General features: G+C 39.7%; 1 protein-coding gene across 4 annotated transcripts in view; it reads left to right on the forward strand.

Moving 5' to 3' along the window:
- The window catches only part of CDK14 (cyclin dependent kinase 14), a 503,831-nt gene extending 496,644 nt beyond the window's left edge, over positions 1–7,187 (forward strand). For all 4 annotated transcript variants that reach the window (XM_021713156.1, XM_008059636.2, XM_021713157.1 and 1 more), the window contains one exon: positions 6,449–7,187. The gene's annotated coding sequence lies outside the window, so the exon portion shown is untranslated. The remainder of the gene's footprint in view (positions 1–6,448) is intronic.
- Positions 7,188–7,625: the final 438 nt, after the last annotated feature.

The following is a 7,625-nucleotide window of genomic DNA, read 5'->3' on the forward strand; positions in this document are numbered from 1 at the left end:
TTTTTTTCTTGAAGAAAGCCTAATTTTTTTAATTGTATACTGTCTTTGCTGCTGAGGTAGCTTCCTTTCTGGCAAAGTTTAGTATTTTTTCCTTCTCTGTTAGGCATTTTACAAAGAAGTCCCTCAAAGAGAAATGAGTGGATTATCCTACAGCTTCACTGGAGAATATCCTGTTCACAATTTAGGCGATGAAAGGAAAACCTACAGTTGTTTTAATTTGGAACCAAAATAATCACTTCTCTCCAGTGAGGCTTAGAGGGAAAAAAATGTGCCAGAGTCTTCTTATAGAAAAAAGAATACTTTGAGGAGGGGCAGTGCAGCAGAATACACACACACACGCACACACACACACAAACCCCAAACACAAAACCTTAGAGTGGGTAAATAGGCCAGTGAAACACAGACCATCTAATCACATCGAAGCACCCTGAGCAGGGGTCCTCAGAATGTTGTCCCTCAGGCGTGTAAACTGCATGCATGTTTGTAAGGGTGTGTGTGTGTGCGAGTGTGTACACACAGAGATTTAACAGGGAGCACAGAGGGAATTAGAAAGAGCCTTGCTCGTTTTTAATTTGGATCTGTTTGCTTGCATTTAGCACTTAAGGGCTTCTACATTCAGTTTGCTCAAAGAGTGGTGAAGCACTCCTTGCTTATGCCTCAAATCAGAAATGCATGAAGTGCAGCTGCAGAGATAATACATTTTCCCCAAAGGCTTTGGCTGAGCAAATTAGGTGTCAATGGGGTGCCTGCGCAGGCAGTACTCTCTCTAATTAGTCTCTTGAGCCTAGTTGGTGGCGGGTATGAGATGATCTAATCAATTGGTCTGTGTCTGATGGTTCGTGTAAAAATCCTACCAAGCAGACTCTCTCCCACAGGTCACCCACCTGCGCAGCAGGGCTGCTCATTTTCATTTTTCATCTCCCTCCGTCACGTGATGCCGACAGTTGGTTTTAAGAAAATTGAATCCAAAAAATATCTAGTTCATAGGGCACAGGGGTCAAAACAAAGTTGCATTATGGGTACCAGCGGTCCAATTAATTAATATTTATAGCCGAGGCATTCTATGTAGATATTTCTGAATAAGGATTTTATCAATCAAATCCAATTTCTTGTTGAAAACATTCATTTCTAGAGAAGGAACATTATAAAAACTGAAAGCAAGATAAAAATGGCATCCGTGGATCTTATGATTTATGTACCTGTAAGTGGATGTGCACATATTGAGCTTATAATTCCTATTCATGTTCACTTGTATTGTACATGCAGCGGATTTTAATAATCAATTAAATGTACGGGAAGAATTTACATTGATACTATATTTTGCTTCCCTGTGATTATAGTATACCCTCTGCCCTTCCACTTAAAACTCCACCCATTAAGTGCCTGATAACATTTAGATTTTTAAGAAATTTCTAGCAATAAACTGATCTCCTTTAGACGCACTCACTGAAAATTGAGGCTGATCCTGTCAAAGGAGGGAGAAAAGACAACCCACACTGCTGGTGAACAACCGTTCGGCACAGCCTGGGCCACTCAAAGGCATCGCACAGAGACAGGAAAGAGTCTGCCTCTCACTGGCACATTTTGTCTTGTTTTGTTTTGTTTTCATTATTGGCTCCTTTCATTAAATGTCTAAACCCAAACCTAAGTAACAGACTTATCATAATCACTGTGTTCACCATTCATTATCCTATTACTATTATCATGTATTATCCTTTATTATCCAACTCTGCTTATGCCTTGGGTTGGGTACATGTGATTCTCTTAGAGATTACACTCTAAGAGTCAGGACAAAAGCAGGGACAAACCATCAAGGCCTAAAAAAAAGTCTTAAAGCAACTCGTCAGGATAGTAAATATGCTGTTGACTATGGTGACAGCGTAGTTTACTGTTACCTGAAATAAGATAAACTGGAAATCAAATCCTTCTTTTTAAATAGAATGTCACGGAGCTAAAAAAAAAAAAAAATGATTTTGGCCTACAGGAAGGTGTTAATTCTACTGGTCATTCTCAGCTGGTGGTGTGTATGCGCATGGCCAGCTCTGTATACAGCACCATGCTGTTTCAGTAACAGCAAGGGTATGGGTGCAAGCATTTGCCCTCGGTGAATCTGTCACAGACAACTCTACATCTGAGAACACATTCCACTCCCATGTTTTCAGATTCTACCTTTTCACCTTCCTATTCATTCGACAAATGTTCATTGACTTCTTGAGATAGGCCTAGGCTGTGCTCTGGGAACACAGCGGGCAACAAAATCAGGCTTAATCAGGAGCATAATGATGCCATCTGCCCTCTTGCTTGCTCCCTCACAGGAAGTGTCTCCACAGCTCAGGGAGGACTAAACGAAGCTTCTGGTTCAGGAGATCAATGTGGGTACAAAGTCTTCATTCTGTTGATTATATTGGTAGAGGGGAGGAGAGCCTGGAAAGACTACATCGTTTGGGTGCAGTTGTATACACTCCATGTCTACACGGGCAGATGTCAGGATAAACCCTCAGCTCCCATTTGGCTGGAGCAGGCAGGCTCTGAGAAGAGTTGTTCAGCTGCTGTTTAAGCTACACAGAAGAAAAATGACATTTTTGTCGTCTGCTTAATGAAAATATCATAGGTAGCAGTGGGGTTGAGGACTGGATAAGTATTTCAAGTGTGCTTAAAATGCTGTAGGAATAATTGCTGTCTCTCCTTGATGTCATGGGCCTCAATAAAAGATACCAGTGCCTGTATCAGAATTGCAGTTACATGGACCAGCAGGTAAAGCTCATTTTCTTCATTTCCTGGAAGAACAAGGATAGGATAGGGATTAAGTGGAGTTGTTCCCATGAAACTATTGTTTCTAGGGTGGTAACTTCTTTTTTTTATTACTATTATGAAGATGTTGTTTACAATTCAGGGTTAGGTAGGTATACATACATTGATTATGCAGGTACCCTTGTTGATGAGGTATGTCCCTCCCTCCCTTAGCAGTTTCCCTCAACTACCAATCCTACCCTTCCTCCCCTGACAGTATCCCACTACTGCCAAATGCTTTCTTAGAGTATTATAATTGTTCAAGATCCGCTTATGAGTGAGAACATATGGTACTCTGTTCTTTGTTTCTGTGACAGATCACTGAGTATGATCGACTCCAGATCCATCCAAGTTGCTGCCAAGTCCATATATTTGTCCATCTTTATGACTGCATAATATTCCATTGTGTATATGTAGGGTGATGACTTCTTTAAGAGGAGATTCCTAAAAGGCATATCTGACCAATCAAGCAAGGGTGAGGGGTGGCCAAGTAAGTTACATGAAGAACCATCCCACAAGCAACAAGTAATTGACTGAGGAGTTAGAATTTAGTAGCAGCAAAAGGCTTATGTGTCATATCCATCGTTCCCCAGGCCTCTCCCTCTATCCCCAGGCTTCCAGAAAGCTAAGGGAAGAGCTGTTGTTTATATTAGGCTCAGTCACTGAGGACAAAGGATTCTCAGGAATGGAAAGCTATCCCTACCTCATGCCATATGCAAAAATTAACAATATGGATCAAAGATAGAAATGCAAAGCCTAAAACTGTAAGACTCTTAGAAGAAAATATACAGGTGAATCTCCATAACCTTAGATTTCACAGTGGATTTTTAGATATGACACCAAAAGTATAAGCAACAAAAGAAAAAAGGCATTACTTTGGACTTCATCAAAATTTAAAATTTTGTGCATCAAAGGACACAGTCAACAGAGTGAAAAGGCAACCTGTGGAACAGAAGAAAATATTTGCAAATCATATTATCTGATAAAGGGTTAATATCCAGAATGTATAAAGAATTCTTGCAACTCAAAACAAAAAGACAAACAACTCATTTAAAAATGATCAAAGTACTTACATAGATACTTCTCCAAAGAAGATATTCATGTGGCCAACAACCATATAAAATCATTGAGCAAATACAAATCAGTTCACCTCCACTAGGATGGCTATAATTTTTTTTTTTTTTTCTTTTAAGTTGGAGTCTCACTCTGATGCCCAGGCTAGAGTTGCAATGGCACACTCACGGCCATCACAGAGTCAACATGCTGGGCTCTGGTGATCCTTCCGACTCAGCCTTCCAAGTAGCCGGAACTACAAGTGCATGCTACCATGCCCAGCTAATTTTGTATTTATTGTAGAGACGAGATCTCACCAATTGCCCAGGCTGGTGTCAAATCTGCAGGCTCACGCAAACCACTCACCTTGGCCGCCCAAAGTGCTGGGATAACAGGCTGAGCCACCAAACCTGGCCAGGATAGCTATAATTTTTTTAAAAAGAAAGAGAGTGGAACCCTTGTACCTTAGAATATGAAATGGTGCAGCTACTATGGAAAACAGTTGGGCAGTTCCTCAAAACATTAAACATAAAATTGCCATATGACCCAGCAATTCCACTCCTAGGTATAGACCCTCAAGAATTGAAATCCGGTATTCAAACAAGTACTCGGGCATGAATGTTTATAGCAGCACTATTTACAATATCCAAAAGGTAAAACAACTCAAATATACATCAACTGATGAAAGAATAAACAAAATGCGATGTAGCCATATAAGAATGTTATTTTTAAAAAATCAAGTTCTTGAAAAGCCTTATGGAAAATATTAAGAATTTTATTCAGCCATAAAACATAATGACATACCGATACATGCTACAACATAGATGAACTTCAAAAACTTCATGCTAAGTGAAAGAAGCCAGACCCTGTTTGTCACATATTGTTTGATTTCATTCATATGCAATATCTAGAATTGGTAAATTCACTGAGACAGGATGATTAGTGACTGCCAGGGGCTGGGACAGGAAGAGAATGGAGAGTAACTGCTTAAAGCAGGCTATAGGGTCTCCTCTGGGGGCGATGAAAATGTTCTGTAACTATATAGAGATGATAGTTGCACAACATTGCGAATGCACTTTGAGTGCCACTTTAAAAGGGTTAACTTATATTTTATGAATTTCATCTCAACTTTTTTTTAATTTCTGATTTTGAAGATGTGGGGTACAATTCAGGGTTAGGTATACAAATGTTGATTATGCAGGTACCCTTGTTGATGAGGTGTGGAAGGTTAACATTCCAAAAAAATTATCGCAGTAAGTGGAGGAGGTGAGTAGAGGGTAGGGAAGATGCTGTTTTGGTGGTCCTTAAGTGTAAGAGTAGAACTTCTTGCACTCTGGTCAGGTATTGCTAGGTTGCTGCCAGGTGATGTCTTATGCTACAGCCAACTGCACTGTGACGTCTCCAAGACCCAAACCTACAGGAACAGGCTTCATCCAAGTTTCCCTCTGTATCTAGGAAGATGACAATATGGCCCTGTACGTGGAGACGTGAAGGACTGACCAGACCTCAGTGATCACTAGCTTCTAAACCTAGATGATGAGCTGATTCTGGGACTCAGTGCAGCTAATGGATTTACCTTTCAGCTGTGTGTCTTGAACATGGGAATGTTTCTTTTTGCCCTTCCTGGCAAGACATTCTTTTCCTATTCTAGAGACTTAGTGAAAATGCTTAAGGGCTAGACAGAAGTGTGGAGAGAAGTAGAAAGAGTCTTCCCTCTTTCTCCTTCAGCTATTCATCTGCAAGTAGTTACCAAGTTGTAAGCCCAGCATTGTTGGAAATGGGCAGTTACGTGCAAGATGGTGGGAAGAGGTTGCCAATTCAGGCCACGATGGCCAATTTTCATCCTGCTGAAACTGAAACAAGTGGTAATAAGTAGCCAAGGAATTATATACAGCTGTTTTTTTAATTTAAAAAAAATCATATATGTGATCCATTTTTCTATTCAGGTTCATAATGGTTCATAGGATGCTATAGGCACTTAATTAAGACCAGTGTTACTACTAATGATTTGGGGAAGGAAATTTGCAGGATTTCTTTTTCTCTAAATAATCCAAAAGGAAGTTAGACCCATTAAATTCACAGAGTTAGATTATTTTAAGAGAAGAAAATGTGGCTAGGTGCCATGGCTCACACCTTTAATCTCAGCACTTTGGGAGGCCAAGGCGGGAGGATTTCGAGACCAGCCTGAGCAACATAGCAAGACTTTTTCTCCACGCTATATCAGAATATCACCCAGGTGTGGTGGCATGGGCCTGTAGTTCCAGCTACTCAAGAGACCGAGGCAGTTAGGGTCACTTCAGCTCAGGAATTTGAGGCTGCAGAGAACTGTGGTAATGCCACTACACTCCAGCCTGGGCTAGAGTGAGACCCTGACTCAAAACAAACAAACAAAAAAGATGAGAAGGAAATGCAGACAGCACATTTGTTTATCATATTGTAAGTTGTTTTGGTTAGAGACCATTCTGCCTCATTTATGTGCTTGAGGTGGCTGTGGAGAGTATGCTCGCTTTAGCCTGAACAATTTTGATGTCTCATGTAATTTAGGAAAAATGAATGGTGTAAATTTTTTTCCAATAACAATTTTTTTTTATTTTCCTCCTTCCAGGATTAAGTTGTCATCATTCTTGAAGTAAAAAAAAAAAAGACATTAATGAAGTGGCCAATAATATGAAGGGAATCATGGATCAGTTTTCTCTCGCTCCCTGTGGTGGATTTCACTTATAAGAAAATTGAAGCTGGCAAGACCTTGTTCTCTCTGCAATTTATTTAAAAACTTGCACGCATTTGGATACCTTGTGATTTCCAAGAACTATGTGAAGATTAAGCTTTGCTTACTGATACATGGCATGTATTCTTTTCAGTCTTTTGTGTTTGATTTTGTTTGATTTCCCTCTGCAGCGCAGCGTCTCTGTAAAGGTTTTTATGCTTTCACCAGCCATGTCTTAAATACATGAAGACAACACATTTGGTGTTCACACTTCTTCAGTAATGTCTCTACTTGAAAGCCACATAGTGGCATAAAACAATGTGTGTTTTCTTTGAGAGCAGTGCACATTTTGCAACCACCAGGAAGGAATTTTTTTGCTAAAGCAAACCCCTGTTCTCTGACTCGACAACTTGGTCTCTGACTATGGGGCCCTACCTGTTGCTTATCTTTTGAGGACATTTGCAAATTGGAATTTTTTTCTGGGAAATAACTGCATATTTATATAGAATATTGAAATCTGCTTAGCATTTTCGAGCCACATAGCATGACTGTTTTTTTTAATAGATTGGAAGTAAAGAAACAAATATCAAACATTAAGAACAAAGACAGGAATAAATTGCTTACTTTTCAACCTCTAGAGACTGAGGTAACTTTTTAAACGTGCCTGGATCTTGTCACCCTCTTATTTTTACCATCCATTCTGTTACATTTTGTATTTTCTAAACAGGAGGAAAGAGTGAGGAACAGAATGTTTAAAACTTGGGTGCAAAAGAATTATATCTGTTGAATGAGCTCTAAAAGGAGCCCTGGCTGGTTAATGCTTAAAAAGCGAATAATAAAATAATCCATTTCAAAGTTGTATCAGTTATAACAAAGCACCTTTTAAAAAATCACATTTTTTAAAAACTACATTTAAAAAAAATTGGCCGGGCTTGGTGGCTCATGCCTATAATCCCAGCATTTGGGGAGGAAGAAGAGGGAGGGTCAGTTGAGCCCAGGAGTTTGACACCAGCGTGAGCAACATAGCCTTGTCTCTACAAGGTATCAAAAAAATTAACCAGGCGTGGTGGAATAT

The sequence above is a fragment of the Carlito syrichta genome, unplaced genomic scaffold (assembly GCF_000164805.1).
Source record: "Carlito syrichta isolate Samal-C Ts95f unplaced genomic scaffold, Tarsius_syrichta-2.0.1 Scaffold304306, whole genome shotgun sequence".
NCBI classification, from domain to species: domain Eukaryota; kingdom Metazoa; phylum Chordata; class Mammalia; order Primates; family Tarsiidae; genus Carlito; species Carlito syrichta.